Raw genomic sequence first — 20,811 nt, 5'->3', positions numbered from 1 at the left:
ATGAGCCATCATAGAATTGAATTAGGACTAAACCATCTTATTCCTAGGTATGTAAATGTAGAACAAAAGAAATGAAAACATATGTCCGTACAAAATCCTCGTATTTATACCAAAATCATTAATTATATTCAAAAGGTAGAAATATTCCAAAGATGTATGAACTGAAGAATACACTAACAAAATTTGGTTTATCCATTAGGTGGAAAAGAATGACAAACTGATACATCTCACAATAAGAATTATTCTTGAAGCTGTAAAGCATCAAGCTAGAAAGCTTCAAGTTTAATGAAAAAGGTCAGTCACAAAAGATCACACCCTTTAAGATTCCATCACTATTAGATGTCCAGATTGAGGAAAATGCAGAGAGGTAAAGTAGATTCTTGGTGGCTCAGGCTTGTGGTGAGGGGTTAGTAAAGTAACAAATGCTAAAGTTACTATTTACTCACTTCTAACCAAAATTATTAATATTCATTTATTCCAAAATGTACAAGATTTAATCTCCTATTTTCCCCCAGATATGTATTTTAATTGAAAAATAAATTAAGAACAAACAAAAGAAATCACCAGTGGAAATAGAAACACCCTGAAGAAAAGTGGATGACTCTATGATAAAACTGAAGAAGAAAATATTTTGAGAAGTGACTTGACACCTAGGAAGATGCCTCCATGACATATCTGCAGGGAATGTAGAGAGTGGCAAGGTCTGCCTTCCTCTGGGATCTCAAAAGGCTCCAGTTTGGGGGAAGATGGAAAGATGGATGGAATGTAAAATTAGGAAATGCCCAAGAAAATAAAGGTGTTAATTCAAGGTTTTAATAAGGAACAGTAGACCTCATGACCTTTACCCACCTTGATCCTCAAAGCACATCATGGGGAGGTTAAACCTTAAATAAATACACCAAAAGCTTTCTCTAAAAATTTATAAAAGCAGAAGAAGATGAGGATAGCTAATGGTTTTTAACACTTACATTACTAAGGAAAGACTCTATTTTATTTAAGTTATTTGTTCATAATTTTATTTTATTTTTCTTTTAAAATCTATTTAATCATGGAATTATGGATTCTTTTTCATTAACAGTATTAGCAATTTGTTTATTTTTTCTTTATTTGTAAACTTGGTTGAAAGTTTTTCAACTTTATTAATATTTTTTAACAAACAGTCTCTTGGTTTCTTTGATTTTCCCCTTTGTCTTTGTGTCTTCAATTTCATTGTTGCTGCTCTAATTTTTGTTATTTTTTATTTTGTCTATGTGCCATTATGTTTTTACTTTTGCTTCCTTATGTTATTTCAATTTAGTATTCTTTTCATAATACCCCAACGATTCTGTTTTGTTTTTAGCACAGTATTCAATAAATTACATGAGATATTCAATACCTTTTTTAAAATATTTAATTTGTGGATGCTGCTTTCAATGTCAAGTTTTGTGTGGTACCCAATCCCAAAGACTTTCTGTTTTTCATTGGAAGTATCATAGCCTTTTGTTAAAATCAGTCTATAAAAATTCATTTTAACTTAATTTTTATAAGACAGAAGGTTTAGGTTGAGATGGATGGTAATGCCCAAGGATTTTCAATTGCTACAGCATCATGTTTTGAAAAGTAAACGCTTCCTTCTTAGATTTTCTTTCATTCCTTTTTCAAATATTACATGGGAATTTATATGGAACCACATCTGTTTCCTGTAATCTGTTCTGCTGATTCTGTGTCCTTTTCTCCACAAATATCAGACAGTCTTGATTTTTGATGCCTAACATATATATGTCTTTGTTTGTCTTTGTTATTGTTTTAGTTATTCTAGGTCTCCATCTTATAATATTAATGTTATAATTTATTTGTCTATAACTATAAATATTATTTTGAAAGTTTTGAATTGCTTCAACTTAAAGATCAATTTGGAGAATGTTGTCATCTTCACAATAATATCTTCCAAATTTTATGATCAAGTTGTGTCTCTGAGAAATTAATAATTACATCATTGATTTCTTTTATTCACATTTGTAATTTTCAACATCCAGATTCTGTAATTGTTTTTTATAAGCATACCTAAGTATTTTACTCACTTTTAGGTCAATTTAAATATATATATATATATATATATATATATATATATATATATAGAATTTCTGCAAGCTCACTGTTAATATATAGAATTTAATTCTTACATGCTGATTATGTATCTTGTAGACTTGCTGATCTTAGTTATTTTGTTTAGAAGAGTTTGTTTTTTATAGTTTCCTTAAGATGTCCTCCATAGATAACCATGTTTTCTGCTATAAGAGCAATTTTTTCCAGCTTTATAATTTCAGAACTGTATTGTCTGGCCTTATTGAATGGGGTAGAATTTTAGCACTTTGTTTATTAACATTGGGAAGGATGGCTGCTCTCATTTGTTCCCAGTATCACAGCAAAAGCATTTGAATCTGTACTCAATAATGGTATTAGCTATAGATTTGTTCTTTTGTTAGTTGGTTGTTGTTTTTGTATATGACCATTCTCATGTTGGAGGAGTTCCTGCCTACTGGTGAAAGTTTTTGTCATGATTGAATATTGGATTTCAAAAAAATTTTATGTGAATCCTTGATCTTTAATTGATAAGGTTATTCAATATTTCTTCTATTATGTTGATATGGTGGATTATATTGATTGGTTTTTTAATATTGAATCAGTCTTGTACAGCTGGAATAAATTACTTTGTTATTTAGTGTAATTATTTCTATACATAATTGAATTGGAATTGCTGATACATTTTTGAAGATTTTTGTTTCTAACTTCATGAGATATATTTACCTGTAGTTTTCCATAGAATATGCTTCCTGAAAGCATATTCAATTTTAATAAACTTTGCAATCTGAGTATCTGATCATTTCTTAAATCACCAGTTTCTGGTCCCATTAAACTTAATTAGGTCTCATCTCAATCTATTTGTTTCCTCACATTTTGCTATAAGTTACAAGAAGCAACCAGATTGTAATACTTGACTTAGAAATCTCTGCTGAAGGTCCAATTTCACTATTTATATATTGTGCTTTACACAATACTAAGTTTCCCCCCACTAGACACTAGTGTGATATTTTCTCCAGTTTCTCATAACAGTTTTTTTCTGAGTTTCACCTGCACTACACTCAATACACCTCTTCTTATTAATAATAAGTTTATTATAATATAGACTTTCCCCAAGGTGATATATGCTTGAAGAGTCTCTTATTTTTCTCTTTTAAGTTCTCAAGAGCAGACCCTTTACTATCCATATTTCTACTCACATCAGGTCAATATAGGCTTTTTCTACCTGGGTACTCAAAGCTTTTCCAGTCCCCTTCCAGTGCCAGATTTCAACAGCATTGCCATATTCTTATGTATTCCTTACAGTAGCATTCTACTTCTATCAGGAAAATCTGTATTAGACTTAAATTGCTGCTTCAACCCCAAAGTATCACAGATTCGGTGGCTAACCTCAGAACAAATTTATCATGTTAGATTTCTTTAAGTCAGGAGTCTGACCCTTGCAAGACTGTGGTCTTTTACAGAGGCTCAAGGGGAGAATCTGATTCCTGAACTCCTTTTGGCTTCTTGTGGTTACCTTCATTCATTGGCTGGTGGCCACTTCCCACATTTTCATCAGCAGCTTCAGTCTTCCTTATGTTGTTCATCTCCCTTCAAATTTGATGGCTATTTTTATTTTATTGGTCCCATATGAATAACCCAGAAGAGTCTCCACATTTTAAATTAAATGTAGGAAGTGTTAGTAATATTACTTTCATCTTCAACCCATTTACCATGCAAACTAACAAATTCACAGGTTCCAGGTTTTAGAATGCTAACATTTTATGGGTGGGGACTGATGTTATCCTTACCTCTAATATTAAAGACTAGTGTGAATATATGTACAGAGTTTCTATGATAGTTCTGTTTCCCGTAGAATCTTTTTAAAGGAAGTTTAGAAAATCTAGGCTTAAAAAATGCAAAATAGAGCTGGAAATATTTTTTTTTTTTTCTGTCATTCTAAGAACATACAAATTTGTAATGGATGCATGCTGGTTAACTAGTTTGGAAAACTAGTTTGTTTTACCAAGCTACAAATTCAAATAACATATGCTAACCCTCAAACTCGATAAGTCACATTGCGATGTTTTTCTCCTTTTTGGCACTAAGCCTAAGTCAGCTAGGCTCATTTATTTTAAATAATCACACTCTTTTTTAAATCCCTTTAAACTAAGAGCAGCTTACTATAAGCTATTTTGTTTTTCCTAAGTACTTGGATTTCTATCCAGTCTTATGGAAATGTTAAGTTTACATAATTTAATTAAAATAAAATTGTTCTAAGTTCATTTCACTGTCATGTGTAACCGATTAGAACAAATAAAATAAAATAAAAAAACAAAACAAAATAAAATAAAAATTGTTCTGACCAAACAAAGCATATTTGCTGGTTGAATTTAGGCTGCATGATGCACCACAGTCTTAAAAACACTCCAAGGACCACATGGGAGGAAACATTCTTTGAACTGGTTTGATTTTTATGAGAGTTTTGCCCATTTGTCTTCCAATTCTTAAATTCCAATAGCTATAAAGATGAAAAGCAAATACATAATATTACTCCGTGACTTTCTAAAATTTCAATTTGCTTTTCAAATTAGCAATGTTAGAAAAAATAGGCCTTATCAAGGTGCCTTCTACAGGGGTCCTATTTTCCACACATGCTGTCTTTTCTCAGCATCTCAGAGTAGATCAAAGAGAAAGTGTAAGGCAGAAGTTATGCAAATTACTGAATGGACATTTCTTTCTTCCCAAGTTCCCCTTACCTGAAAATGATTACATTTTGTTATAGAAGCCTCTGCAAATAACTTTTAACTCACCAATTTTTTAAACATAAATCATTTACTAATACAATAAAGGAATGGAAACCACAACATTGTGAGAATGAACTGGCAATCTTGAACAATGACAATGTGATCTATACTGAAATTCCTGGATGATGATTGACAATGGAATAACATTTAATCAAATTCTTTAATGTATTAAAGATGATTAAAACAAGGCTCACTGAAAAGATAGAGTATTTTTACGGTTATCAGAGTGTTACATTCTGATTTCCTTTGATTTGAATGCTTTACCAGTAAATTTAGGGCATGCTCCAACAAAAACACATTCACAGAAGTGTACTTTAGACATCATTATCTGATTAGTGTGCTTCTCCACTTTTTATTTTCATGTCTTTGTCACTCAAAATTAATTTCTCAAATCTGAACTCAGATTATCATTCCAGTCAGACCAATTCAGACCAAGTCCTGGATGGTCTCTTGGTTAAATTTTTTATAAAACATGTTAAATTTACACATTTTTCCAGAAAACATCCCCACCTGATTTAACCAACCAACTACCTCCTCCATGTGAGACACCAGTGTGGGGAGCATGAAGCTCTTAGGTTTTGATCAACTTGAGTGCTAACCCTAACTCTATATTCACTGGTTTGTAAGGGTAGCATTGATCTGTAAAATCAAATGCTGGCAGTAACTCACAGGGTCATTGAGAAAATAAAGTACCTAGATTAGAGCACTTATTCAAAATGTTAGTTTCTTTTCTCTCCACCTGACTCAAATTAACTTGACTCGAGGTTAACCTATTCTTAGTTGTAATACCTATTTAACTTTATTTTGAATTCTGCCTTGTACTACAGATTAGAACAAGGTTTACTGAAAAGAAGAGTTTATTACAGTTCTATTAAAGTTTTAATTACAGTTATACCAAATTACGGTCTTAATAGCATCTTGGTATGTATATTTGTATATGTAGAGATAGACATAGATAAATATATGATGTAGATAGATGATAGATTATTGGATTATGCATATATCTTAGTTGTTGACTTACTGTCTCTTGATGTTCTTGAGCAGTTTTCCTTGTTCATTTCTCCTTACATCATTGCCATTGTGTTGAGATAAAATGATACATCACATATGAGAGAGTTAGCAAGACTAGGAAGGCTTACTTGCTCTCAACTACATTCTTAATGGCAAAGCTCCCTATCACCAACTTACAAAAATAAAGATATGCCTAGCCCTTTTTATTTGTTGGAATAAAAATTATTAGCCGCAAGGTGGTACAGGTCTGTAATCTCAGCAGTTTGGGAGGTTGAGGCAGGAGGATCTCGAATTCAAAGCCAGCCTCAGCAACTTAGCAAGGCCCTAAGCAACTCAAAGAGATGCCGACTCTAAATAAAATACAAAAAAGTGCTGGGATGTGGCTCAGTGTTTAAGCGCCCCTGGTTTAATATCCAGTACCACACACACACACACACAAATAATTAGTAGTATGCCATAATTAATTCCTAACTTCCTCTGGTACCCACAAATTATCAGAGTCATAAATGAGCTGTGAGCTTACAGACAACTTCCTTAGGGGCAGCAATCAAAACCTTCTTACCTTGATTTCAACATTTCATATTTTCCAAGACATATAATTTTACTTCTGCCTAGTTTTGGAAACTTCACAGGTAATTATAGAGATAGCAATAGCTTAACTTTAGGAATTCTCCTTTCTACTATATGGCTTCTCTTAGAAATAAATATTATTGTCTCAATTATAAAGATGAGAGAATTTGAGATGCAGAAGAGTGAAATAAAATTGGCAATGTCAAAAGCTAGAAAATGAGAGAGCTAGGCTTTTCACTGAAGTTATTTAGATCTAAGACCTGTTCCCTTCTTCCTATCAAACAGACTCTTCCCTGTGGATTCACCTGGTCTTCTTGGCTTTAAGACCACGTTTATGTCTCCATGCTCAAAATGACCCTCCACCTAGATAATTCTCTGCCAGATGTATTAAATTTATGTAAATTTCTAGATTATTCCTCTCCAGATTTGACTTGTGCTTTGGTTGCCAGTATTTCAGTTCATGAAGCAAGATCACCAGGGAGTAACCACAAAAAAACCCAGATTCTCAGAGCACTGGCAATGGGTAGTTGTAACAGCTCAGATATATGTTCCCATTGCTGGGGAATTGCTATTTGACTGCCAGTCACACATTGCAACAGATTTTAGTTAAATCAAGCTCTGACATGATTGGAACAAACCCCAAATGAAACATCTGCCAACACAGAAATTGTGTCAAATTCCTAAACAAGGAGGAATGTCTATAACTGGTGTAACATCTGAACAGTAGTAAAACCAGTTTTCATAAACTTTTACAAATTGTTCAATGATTTTTTGTTGTTGTCGTCAGACAATTTTTTTTTCAATCCTTGCTTAGTTCTCATGTAGAAATTGTTTTCTAACTGTACATAAAGAAATCCATTGGGGTTTTCAGAACATGGGATGAGATTGAACTCAATTTAATTCATTGAATATGTAGGATCATTGAAGAAGAAATGGAGGCCACCTGTTAGGCATCTGAACACATTCTGCACCAGTTAAGTTGTGTCTAATTGGCACCATACTTCTGGATGAAAGCCGAAGCTCACACATATACAATAGCATGCTGAGCTGCTGAATTTTTTTTTTTCCATTTTCTGTTCAATTTTGTAATTATATAGACAGATCCCATGACAGTGAAAGCCAAGTGAGTCTTATTTGCCATTGCTGAGTACCTCTACCTGTGAAATCAGTGCAGTTTGATTGGTGTGGGCAATAGGAAACTTATATCACAGAGTAAGAAGTTTGAGAAATTTGGGCTCTGATGCTCATTACCTTCAAGCTTGCCTTAAAACTAGAGTCATATAATGGATTTCAAATTTCCAGGTGTAATACACAAGTACAGCAATGTCTAGAGGAGAAAAAATGAACTCTTCTCTTTTCATGTCTCCAGGTTTAGGAACCAGGAAAACTTTCTTTCTGATTTTCCATTCTTATAATGTTAGATTGGTTGGCCAAATGAAACTAGGCACTAATAAGAGGAATGGGAATTTTTTAGTTATGTTAAACTAACAATTCCAGTAAAATGGTGTAGGAAATAAATGTCCATGATTATCACAGGCATATGGAAGTACAGATCTCGAATCCATAGAATCTCCACCATGAGATACAAGCAGGAGTGGTGGAAGACAGCACCTCCAAGCAGTGGTTACAGGTGATAAAACATTGCCACTAAAAAGTACTTTTAATACTAAAAGCCATTGATTATTATGAAGGGGAGTGAAATTTAATAGAGGTTTTACCTTACAGGATTTATATGCTTAGCATTTTCTTATCTGTCACTTTGGTCAAGATTACCAATGGTTCATGCCTAGTTTCCTTGTCTAAACATGAGAGGCTTAATAAAAACTATTCTTACAATATTATAGTCATTTACTTGGTTTTATGGAAGTCATGAGTCCTCATTCTGAATTCAGTGAGTTCTTAGTAAGTTCTTCTGACATTTACTGAATATAAAAAGTCAGAATAACTATGCTTTTTATGCAGTATTATCATTTTTATTGCATTAACACTATTTTTATTGAATGTCATAATGAGTTCAATCTTAAACATCAGGCTATAAAAATAAATATATGAACTTAGATCAACTTTGATGTTCCTCAAATTGCACCTGAGATATTCTGAAATATTAAAATAATAATGATGATGATGTTCATTTGGATTGCTCACCAATTAAAACCCAACCCCCAAAATCAGCAAATAAAATAAGCAAACAAAAAAATTGAACTTGAAGCAATCAAGGAAAACTCTGCATAAATTAAGGTTTAAGGTTTTCCCATTTTTATTAACTTTACAAAATTTTCCATTGTTTGCAATTTTATTTCCCCAACTACAAATTTCAAGAATCAGAAGCGAATGTTTACAACTCTATTTTACACACTCAAGAGGTTACACAAAGCACATTAAATCCTGAACTTTTTGGACAAATCACCACTGCCTGTATTGTGAAGACTTTTTTTATGAGAAGAGTTTAACAGCTCATAAAATCCCCTTACAGTTACATTTATTTGATTAGAAATAGGAGCACTTTGTTCAGCAAGTTCCAAGCAGGGAGGCTGTACTCCTTACATTGGACAACTATTTACCCAGGGAACTAGCACAGAGACCACTTTCTGATGCAACTGTGTCTGAATGACTTTAGGGTATAAACGTAACATTCCATGTAGACATGCCCTGTTGCTCTATCATGATATCACATGATGCGAACTGGGAAGGAAAAGAGAATCCTGCTATAAAGAATTAGTTCTTACGTTCTTAATAAAGACACTGCTGACCACTCTTTTAGGTATGAGAGGTAAGTAATTAAGCACTTGCCACCTTAGAAGGCACATAGACACTGTTAATTCTTAATCCACTTAACATCCCCTGATCAGTCGCCAAGTCTAGTTTCTACTATTCCTGCTTAGAATACCAACAGGGTACATTCTTGGGTGAAAAGTTTATAGTGAATTAAGTGCATAGCCCCTCTCCCAAGACACTGATCATTTATTTCACAATATTTTCGAATGTGCTCTTGTATTCTCAATGCCTTTTAATCACAGTCTCAGCATTCTCTATCCAACATTCCCTCTCTCTGATCTATTTTGCATGTCAGCAGATTAATCTTCTATTATTTATCATTATGATCACATTCATAGTTATTTACATTGAGCTGAGAGAACAGATGGAGCTAAACTCCATGTGTGCAGAAAGAGAGGAAGGCCTCAAATTGACACAGGAGGAAGAGAAGGAGAACCTCCCCACCCCATACCAGAACTCTGAAAAACTCTCTCTAGCATGTATGACTGAGTAGACTCTTGACGTAAAATTCTACCTGTTTCTTCTTTCATGGATGAAACAGTGTCAAATAAGTAAAAGAGAATAATGCAAATTAAAGCACAAATCTTCCTAGGAAAAACCTCATGAATTTTTCTGGCTAAGAATTTTTAGTGTTTTATTTACGAATTATAAAGGTACATCCAGATTATGGCCGTGTCATCTAGTATAGCATATGTATGTGTGCATTCATTCTAACATCCTGACTTGAAATATATAAAATCATTCCATACTCAGACACATACACACACAATGGTTCAGTCACTTTTAGTATATAGTTTTGTCATCTATATTAGTAAAGGTTCTCAAAAAAAACTGGATCGGTAGGATGTGTATGTGTGTGAGCACACGTACATGTGTGTGTCTTTATCTCTGAGACCCTGTGAGACAATGTGTAGTTCAAGTTCAAATTTAGAGGATGAAGAACCAGGAGAGTAGATGGTATAAGTGCTGGTCTAAAAGTCATCATGCTCAAGATCTAAGAAAAGCCATTAGAACTCAGACTAGAAAAAAACCCATGCTTTACCTTAGCATTTAGGCAGAAGAGGTCCCCTTTTTTTCAACTTTTTTGTACTCTTCAGGTATTTAGTTGATTGGATGAGCCACCCGTAATTGAGAGGGCCATTCACTTTACTCAGTCTACCAGTTGAAATGCAAATCTCATCCAGAAGTACTCTTACAGACGCACCCAAAATAATGCTTGGCCATGAACCTGGGACAAGAAGGTGTAATAAGTCAACTATCACACCACTTTTATGAAGTACAGAGTAAAACAACTCATTGGAATCTTATTATAGATAGGTAGACAAGGTACACCACTCCTAATTAGGGTAGGTAGGATTCTGAGGGCAGCTTCTTTGGAGAACGTCATCGAAGTCATTCTATGATGCAACGAATACTTAAAAGGTGAGTAGAAGAGGAGACAGGAAAGGCAGGAATTCCATCCTCTTCCTCTTAGAACACAGCCAGGACATGGTGCTTTCTTAGCATATATTTAATGAATGAATGTGTCATTTTTTTAAATGAACACATAAAAGGTTGAGAATTAAATGAGTGAATGAGCGAATGAATGAAGGAAAAAGTCAAGACTTTCAGGTAGGCCAAACCTCTTTTATTTCTTCTCTAGAATATTCTACCTTCTTATGTTTTGCACTGAGCTCATGGATGGACTCAGGATCTTAAATCACCCTAACAGGATGATTGAATATTCATGCTTTCTTAATATCTCTATTATAAATGCAATGAGATTAATTATATACCTGTAGCTGATGCCGTATTACTAATTTTCATATTGAGAAATTTATTAGGGTCAAGTTAGTGCAAGAGACTTATTCCCTAGCTGATGTAGATTTCAAGTTGAAATGTTAGTTATTATGCATGTTAAAATTATGAATAATATTCATAGGTAGACTTACTTCTTAAAAGGGTTATTCTTAGTTTCCTTCCTTGTAGTCATGGTTTGATAAAATGGTAATGAGTCATTTGACAGGCAAAGTGAATGTTTGCCTCAATGTAATATTCAAAGCAATTACTAAAAATTAGTACTGAACCATTTTCTCTTCAAAGGTCCATGAAGACTTTCCTATCTACTTAGATCATGTCAATCTTTGTTTGCCATGAAAATTATTTTATTTCCCAATATCAATTTCACTACTTCCATAGCCTGTATTTCTAGCTCTGTATTGTTAGTTATAGTAGTGTTCTATTTTCAACTTTTTAGGGAAGAAATTAGTCATCTTCTTCAAAAATGGCTTTTACCTTTATTTGCATTCAGCAAGAAATGTTATATATAATTAATTAGATGATATAATAGCACCTATAAGGCACCAAGTTGCTTCCTGACTCCACACATACTATGGGGAAATAGAATTTTAACAATGGCATCATTAATTTACAGGTGGACACACTATTGTTTCTCAATTAATTTGATTATAGATAAGGTATAATGAGATTCTGAGCAGATAGAAAATACGCTAATAAAACCAAATGTATTTATAAGTTCTATAGGGAAAAATGTCCCTATGAGTAAATTGACTGAATCCCACTTCCAACTTGAAGCTTTCTCTCTAAATAAGCTCTGATCTCATTTTATGTACAGCTTGTTACATGTTGCTAATCTGAGTTATATTTAAGGAGGGAGCACATTAATATTTCTGAGTGTATATGTGTGAGTCCAGAAGACAGCAAGGTAACAAATATTTTGGTATTCTCAGCAGTATGGGAACCAAGCGACCCAAAAATTTCATGAGAAAATATGACTAGCAACCTTGATATCACTAGGGAAGGGGAGAAGAGTGTGTGTAGCAAAGCCCCTGTATAGAGAGAATGGGAAGATCTTTTCAAGTATCTGAATGGAGTCCATCTGCTTTGAATTTCTTATGTTGGTCATCTTCCAATCAAGTCAGGCTCTGAGAGTTGGGGGTGGAAGTGTAGAATCTGGGAGACTTAGTTGGGCAACTAATGAGGAGTCAAATAATGAAAATCCTTATCTCAGCATTAAAACAGTTGATCAGTCCCTAGGTAAGGGATAACAAATGTAATGGCAGGAATTAGGAATTAAACCAGAGACAGGAATTATTTTCAAGCAGCAGCACAGTTCATGTTAGTATGTGGTTCAAATGAATACTTTCCAGTTTACTTAGTGTGGTCCAGGTTTTGTTCTGTTCTTTGCATGCAAAAGTCACCACTTATCTTTAAAATGCAGTAGAACTTTTCAAAATTCTAGGCAGACAAGCTCTAATAATAAGAGATTCCATGAATCTTATAGAGAAATTAAAGAAATAATAGAAAAGGAATCATGGTCATGTGTAGAAAAACTGCATGAAAAACACACTGGAATTTCAACTAGTTAAATAAAGTGCTGGCAAATGAGGTTGCATGTTTAAAACCTCTGCTTAAAATATAACAGCAAGATTTACTTATTTTATGTTTGTAAAGAAAGATATTTCAACTTAAAGACTAACAAATCATTTAGGCAACTTGGCCAATATATGTATAGAACATGGATATTTCAAAAATAAAAGACTGAGTTTAAGGTATAGCAGTAAACTCATTGATGTATATGAGGTGGACTCTGTGACAGTATGGTGGTCCTCTTACTGAATTCAGTTTCTCATGTTTCTCTTTTCATTTCATCAGAAGTAATTTTGGAGAGATGTATTCCATAATGTATTAAAATCCACTAATGAATCATCTTTGTTTTCATAAATTCTCATTGAAGATAAATAAGAAAGTAATTAATGTTGGATAACTGAATAATGCCAAAGAGAAATACCTGTTCACATAGTATTTTTGGCCTAGTCTCAAAAATTTTTATTTGTTTTATATTTATTCCCTTATGTCTGGAATATTTTCTTCATCAACAAGAAGTAATCCACAAAATATCACTCATTACCAATTTTGGAAGCTTAATATTGAATATATTCGAAAACCAAAAAGCAAAAGCCCAAAGGATAAAGAGACAGAGGACATCTTAGATGAAAGAGTAGACTGCATAGGGAAAGTTAGAGAGTTAGAGGTGAATTGATCTTAGGACTGACTCTTATGCAGAGCTGGTTGTATACAAAACAGAGAAGCAGAATGTGGGACAGGGAAGTGTATTTTTATTCTTTTGAATGACCTTGGCTGACTTCATAAATACAGTCCTCTGGATCTGGCTTTATGGATTTGACATGTAATTATGGTATATTTAACTTGTTTGAGATGCTGATTTTTGAATTATCTTTTCATATTGATCTCTCTGTCATATAGTTCTAAAAAATCTTCATTTGCAAAGTAAGAAATGAAACATTCACCTTGGGAATGTCTTCTTTGCTTTTTTAATGAAGTCCTATCTGAATTTGAATTTCAAATATTTTCTTTCTTTATCAGTTGATTTTCAAATATGTTACTCTTCATTATCTTTCCCAGTGACTAAAAATGTAATGACCCAATATTATGTGAAACTCACTACATTTAGAAGTTAGTGATGATTTTCAGAATGTTTAATTTAGAACCTCATAGGACAGACAGGTTTTAAATGATTCATATTTTCCCTTTTCCTTCTCCAATTTCTTTTAGGAAGATAGGATTCTATGGTTGCTTTTGTTCCCACTGCCCAAACCAAAAGCTTATTATAACCCGGTAATAAACTGATGGTTTCTAAACCCCTGGGGCACTCCCTACTCAAAGTGTAACTATAAACTGTCATTCTTTGTGTCATAACCATGACTGATTAGTGAAAGAGATGGAAACAATAGTGATCTCTGTAATTGAAGAAATTATTTTAAATTTTAGATCTATCATATTTTTGCTTTGGTTTCTTAACTTGATAGTCACTTTATTCAGTACAATTTCAAATTCCTCATTTAGGAAATGGAAAACATGTTATTTACTTGCCAAGTTTGCTAGGATGATTAAATGAGATTATGTAGAAAGGGTCTGGTAGAAGGGAATGTTAATTACCAATTAACTTATTATCAACTATGTAAACTTATTAGTGATCATGGAAAGGCACATTAAATGCAAATTTAAAGTGATGTCACAGGGTAGAGAAAATGAGTGAACTATAGTTAATCAAATGAAAGAAGAAAATTACCCCAGGTCTCACAATAAGAAAAAAACCACAAGTTAACTCAGGGAAATTTTAAATTAAAGAATTATTAGTTATACAAAGGATTGGACTGCCAGGATATTATGTAATGAGAAACAAAAAACTCTAATCAAAAGCTGTCACTATGAGAAGGACTGGATAAAGCATTCATACCAGAACCAACTCTCCGGGGTCACTGTGTTGTCGGAAGTAGAAAGTCCCAAGAATCTGCCCCTTGGGACTTGATAAAATCTGCTCCTGAGTTTACAAGTTTAAAATGATCTCAGAGAAGAGACATTATACTGAAAAACCACCCTTGGAGAGAGGTGCAAGGTGAAGAAGCTTCAGGGTACTGTTTTTCAGTTGATTTTCATAAACTGTGAGTTGATTATGGAGAATCACACTGCAGTGGAGGCAGAGTGATCTGTATGTGCTGCTAGGGCCTGCGGGAGAAGCACACTGGGTCTAGGAATCAAAAGCTGTTTCTTGCACTGTCTCTCTAGTAGCCTCTGCTGAAAAGGTTTAACACTGCGTTAGTTGACAAAGGAAAAAAAAACAGTAAGGTCCAGATATGCTTTCACAGTACAGGCAAAATGAATGAATAGGAATCTGAAAGGAAATAAATAAATTTGGGGACCCACTAACATCACATTGAGTGAAATAATAATAACAATAATATTACAGATGAATATTGATGGTCGATTTTTTTACATAAATTTGAGCAGCACATGGAATAAGATAAATCCATACATGTATATGGTAAACTTGAGAAGAAAAGCAGACACAAAATTCAAATTCTGAAAGAAAAATAATGTATGTAAGGATATAGTACCTCCAAACGATTTCCAAGTTATTAATAATAATTCCTTAAGTTAGAAGACCAGAAAAGAATCATTTCTATATTTTGATTCTTTGTAAATATATATGACTGAATATATGTCTGTGTGTTTCTAAACTATATATAGTTAATATGTGTAATTTTGTATATGGTTATATACAAAACTGTGCAGTTTGCACTATATACTTATAGTTTATAGTTACTTAGCTGTACTTATAAAGTGGAAGTCAACACAAGAAAATACATAAATGAGACAGAGATACGAATTAATTGATTTGTCTCCTAAAAACTTAGGGATTTAGAAAATACATTGGCACCACTTAAGAAGAGATTACAATCATAGTGTAAAGTACATAAAGTAGGTGAAAATAATTTGAAAGTTTATATGAGAACATTTAATCTCCTCTTATCCTCCCACAGTGAAGGACTATCCAAAGATAAATACCTATTTCCAGAGCAGAACACCAAATAGCTATTTTCTAGAAAAAATCAACCTAAGTGTTCCTCAGTACATGAATAAAGAAATTGTAGTATATATCCATAATGGAATATTCTTCAGTCCTAAAGATATAAACCCTGTGATTTGCAACAGCATTATTGAGCCTGAGCTTGGGATACATTATGTGTAGCAAATTAAGTCAGAGAAAGACAAACATCACATGATCTCACATGTGGAATCTATACAGGTAAAGCTCAGAATCAGAAAAGGAATGCTGCTCTGGGGAAAGGGAAGAAGTTTGGGAAGATGTGTTCAAAGAATACACAATTTCCTTTAGACAAGAGAAATAAGTTAAAGATCATTGTGTGACATTGTAAGTTGATAACACTGTAAACTATACTTGAAAATTGCTAACTGCTCTCACCACAAAAAATGACAACACTTTAAGATGATGAATATGGTGTGCTAATTGTCTCAATTAGCCATTCTTCACTGCATAGATATTTCTAAAAAATACACCACATTGTACCATATGTATATATGTATACATACATATACATCTACACATCATATATGTGTGTTTGTGTATATATACATATGTGTATATATAATCAATAGAAAACTTTTTTAAAATAAATAAGTAAAAATAAATGAATAAGTAGAAATAAATGAAAATATACAGAAGCAGAAACTGATGAAATGAAGATGATTTTCTAAAAATATTAAAACTCACCACTATTGTCGTATTGCATTCTTAAGTCAAAAAAATTCATACCATTCACAAAGAAAAACAAATAGAGGGTACGTTAAAAAAAAAAAAACAGAAACAATCCAATTATATTACTAATTTCTGGGAAAATAAAAATAGCAAGACAAAGTATTTGAATTGAGAATGTACTATAATGTGAACAAAACATCTAAGAAAATATAAATGACAAGAAAAGAGAACTGATGAAGAAAGTGATTAAAAATTTTTAAGAATCCTAAAATTATGCTATTCAAATAAAGAATATGGAATGAGGACTTAGATAAAATAGAGGTTAGATAATTGTTAACAGATGGTATTTTTCAAAGATGATCACAATCATGCTCTTCTGCAAAATGAACTGGACACCACGCTGACCCAGAAGTGAGGACTACAACCTCTCCCCCTGTATCTGGGTGGGGTCCTGAGTTCTTTAGGTCTCATAGAAAGTGTCAGAAATAAAGCCAGGAACTCTCCCTATTAAGGACAGGAGAAGCAAGACAGCATCCTCCTTCTTCATTAAAACACTCAGTCCTGGACCTCTGAGCTTCAGTGTCAGAAATCTGTACACTTTGAAGGCAATGCACTGATAAAGTCAAGTCACATGGAAGTTGGAAATCCTAGTATTTAAGTCTTCCAAACCCAGGTTTTGTTGGAGTTAGTGGCTTATTCCCCTGCTCCTGTGCTTCAGGTTGATGAAATTGACAAGCCTAATGATGATTGACAGTGGCAGTTCAGAGGTAAGCCCCCAGTTTCTTTCTTATGTACTTATCCAGAAATCGTTTTCTCATCTCCTTGATAGTCATATTATTTGTAGTGACTCTAATGTTATCCAGACAGTTATAATATCACTTTTCAGATTAAGAAAGTTCATAGGTTTCAAGGATATTCTCTGGTTGCTAAAATCATTACTGCTAATTTGTGAGAGAATTTAACAAATTTGTCTCCTGCATTTACTAAACTAATCATGTAATACTCTTATTTACTCCACTGATACAGCTAATTGTATTGATCTTAACTAGAAAGTTAAACCTGTTTTGTATTACTAGAAGAAATCTTACTTCATCATGACATATTACTATCTCATATATTGTTGGATTTGTTTGATAAGATTTTGTTAACATTTTTGCATGTGTATTCAAAAAAGTAATTAACTTTTTCTCATACTATTCAGACTTTGATATCTATGCTGTGTTGATCTCAGAAGCAGAATGGTAATTGTCTTTCTATACTCTGGGGAAAATGATCTAAATTGTGGTTAATTTGATCTTCAATGCTTAAAAACACTAGTAAGAACATCTGTATCTAAATTTATTAAACTATATATTTTAATGAAAAAAATTCTTTAATTTGGAATTATTCAAAATTCTATTTCTTCTGATTCTTCTGGAGTCAGTTTTTTTGTTTAATTTTTCTAAGAATTTTTTAATTTATTTAAATTTTACAATTTATTGAAAAAATCTTTTCATGAGAATTTCTTCTTTAATATTTGTCTAAATTTATAAGACCTTAATAAGTTTTCTGTTTTTTAATTTTTTGTATCAGAAATTTATAACCCACCCCTTCTCAGTGAGTGAACACCCTGATAATTCATTGATTTCATAAGGGTTTTCAAAGAATCAGTTTCTCATGTTGTTGAACTTTTTTTTTTTTTGCTAGTTTGTCTTAATTAGTTTCTGCCTTTTTTCTGTATTATTTCCTTCTACTTTCTTTGATTTGTTTTTCTTTCTTTGCTAACTGCTTTACAGATATACTTAGAAAATCATGAATTTCTCACAGTTTTCATGTGTCAGTACTAAAAGTCCAAACATATTAAATCTATTTTTTATAAGGCCCTGGAATATTTGCTTGCTGCAGTAATAGTTTGGTTGTTCTCAGCTAAACATCACTAAACTTACCTAGTGCACACCCATATTTATGTGGTCCATGTATCAGTCTAATCATAAAGGGATAATGTAGAAATTTCTCTTTGCTTCTGTCTAGACCACTGGGTGTTACTCTATTTTTGCCTTTAGTGAGATTTTATAGTTGAACTTTGAGTAGTCCTCCTTTGATCAATTTTTAAATAGTTGCTTAGAAAATAATATTATCCTAAGCACTTCTAAGAGCTAAATTTGGTTCTTTTCAGGAATACATGGAAAGTGACTAAGCCACCTTTATTTACAATATTGAAATGAACAGAATAGGCAATGAAGGATAAACAATATAAAGTAGGATAAAACAACCAAGAGGAGTTTATCAACTTCTCTTTACATGCCTTTAAAAAGAGAAACACCCAAAGACTTAAAGGTACTCTTGACCTTCCCAGCCACGGCACACCACACTGGGAGTTCTCCATTTTTCTCTCACTTTCCTTTTTAATAAAATTCCTGCTCACTTGCTTACTTCAGTGGTGTTTGTGGTGTTCACTCTTCAACTCCAGGGAACACCAGCCGGGTCCTGACTCCTGCAGATAACTGAATTACAGGTATCTGACATGAAGGAGAAAGGATAGGAAGGCCAGTAACCCATGTATGGACCTTCAAAATTGCCATGCACAGATTCAAGATGGCGGACTAGAGGGTGGCTGCGTTTCGTGTTGCTCCAGAACTCAGGACTCAAGAAGAGGAGATATAGAGAGCCTTGGGACCAACTCAAAGCAGCCGGGTGAGAGTCTCCCACTGGGCAGGCGTCCCGGACGGGGCAGGCGTCCCGGACGGGGCAGTAGAGCTGCCGGCGAGACGCCCCCCCCCCCCCCGCCAGAGCAGTGATCGCAGACAACTGGGAGCATTGGAGAGGTGGCTGTTCACCACAGCGCTTGGACTCGGCGCAACCCACCCGGGCTCTGGGAGGCTGCCCAAAGGAGAAGGTGCTTGGTGAGCTGTTTGGACTGAAAGCGACCACCCCTGAACACAGGGGGCTGCCCAGAGGAGAAGGAGAAATACGGGCTCGGCACGTTGCTTGGACTTGGAGCAGCTGCGCCAGGGCTCTGGGCGGCTATCCGGAGGAGCAGCGTGGACTCAGGACTCAAGAAAAGGAGATATTGAGAGACTTGGGACCAACTCAAAGCAGCCGGGTGAGTGTTTCCCACTGGGCAGGCGTCCCGGACGGGGCAGGCGTCCTGGAAGGGGCGGTAGCCCCCAAAGCAGGGAACTTTTGTGAAGTAAAGCTGCCGGTGAGATGCCCCTCCCCCCGCCGGAGTAGTGATCACAGACAACTGGGAGCATTGGAGAGGTGGCTGTTCACCACAGCGCTTGGACTCGGTGCAACCCACCCGCGCTCTGGGAGGCTGCCCAAAGGAAAAGGTGCTTGGTGAGCTGTTTGGACTGAAAGCGACCACCCCTGAACACAGGGGGCTGCCCAGAGGAGAAGGAGAAATACGGGCTCGGCACGTCGCTTGGAATTGGAGCAGCTGCGCCAGGGCTCTGGGCGGCTATCCAGTGGAACAGCGTGGTGAGTGGTTTGGTCCCAGAGCATCCGCTCCTGAACATAGGGGGGTTGTCTGGAGAAGGAGGAGGAGCGCAGCAGGGTGCTTGGGCTCGAAGTGACTGCACCAGGGCTACGGGAGGCAGTCGGGACAAGAAGGTGCACAGTGAGTTCTTGGGACTCGTGACGCACCAGATCTCTGGGTGACTGCCTGGTGGAGATAGAGGTGTGTGGTGGGTCACTTGGTCTTACAGCGACCGCACGGAACAACAGGTGGCTGCCGGAGGAAAAGGCGTGTGGCGGGTCACTGGGACTCGGAGCGATTGTAAGGGGCTCCAGGTGGCTGCTCAGAGGAGGGGCCGCATAGCCAGGCGAAAAGTGCAGAGCAGGGTCCTAGACGGCTTCTTGGTGGAAGGGCCCCACAGACAAACTGAGGGGCAGAGCGAAGGCTCCAGGACTGTAGGCAGCTTCTCTGAGGAGAGGCAGCCTAAGGAGATCGTTTGCGAAGGGTGAGGCTTCCAGGCCCAGGAGGTAGGTCCGGGTCCCTGGGAACATTGCAGAAGAAGGCTGCCCAGCCCAGGTGGTAGTTGTGAATTGAACGGAACCTCTGTGAGGAAAACCGACCAGCGAGACCTCCCCACTGGGTGACTCCTCCCTGTTGGGTGAGATTCTCCCAAAAGGACTGTAAAATCAGAGACACAGGCCCAAACTGGTCTTGCATCAGCCCACATCCTACTTCCCTTCTGGATGACCATTCATCAGCAAGTGAAGGTACCTCTGCCCACTAGCAGGGAATATACCCCACCGGAAGGCCACCACCCCTAGGGAGTCAGCTCCCTTGTGGAGCACTGCATTATCAACTTCCTCCAAGATTTCAGGCTACTGAAGACTAAGAGGGGATATAATAGAAATCTTCAGGGATATTATAAGACAATAGAGGAAATCTGCAATATCACAGCGGTCAACTGATACCTGAACAATATGAGAAAACAAGGAAAGAAAATGCTGCAAACAAATCTAGATGTTACATCAATGAAACCCAACGACAGTATGGCAGAAGAAATGACAGAAAGGGAGTTCAGAATGTACATAATT

This window comes from Sciurus vulgaris, assembly GCF_902686455.1.
Source record: "Sciurus vulgaris genome assembly, chromosome: 3".
NCBI lineage: Eukaryota > Metazoa > Chordata > Mammalia > Rodentia > Sciuridae > Sciurus > Sciurus vulgaris.
Note: the sequence above shows the minus strand (reverse complement) of the source record.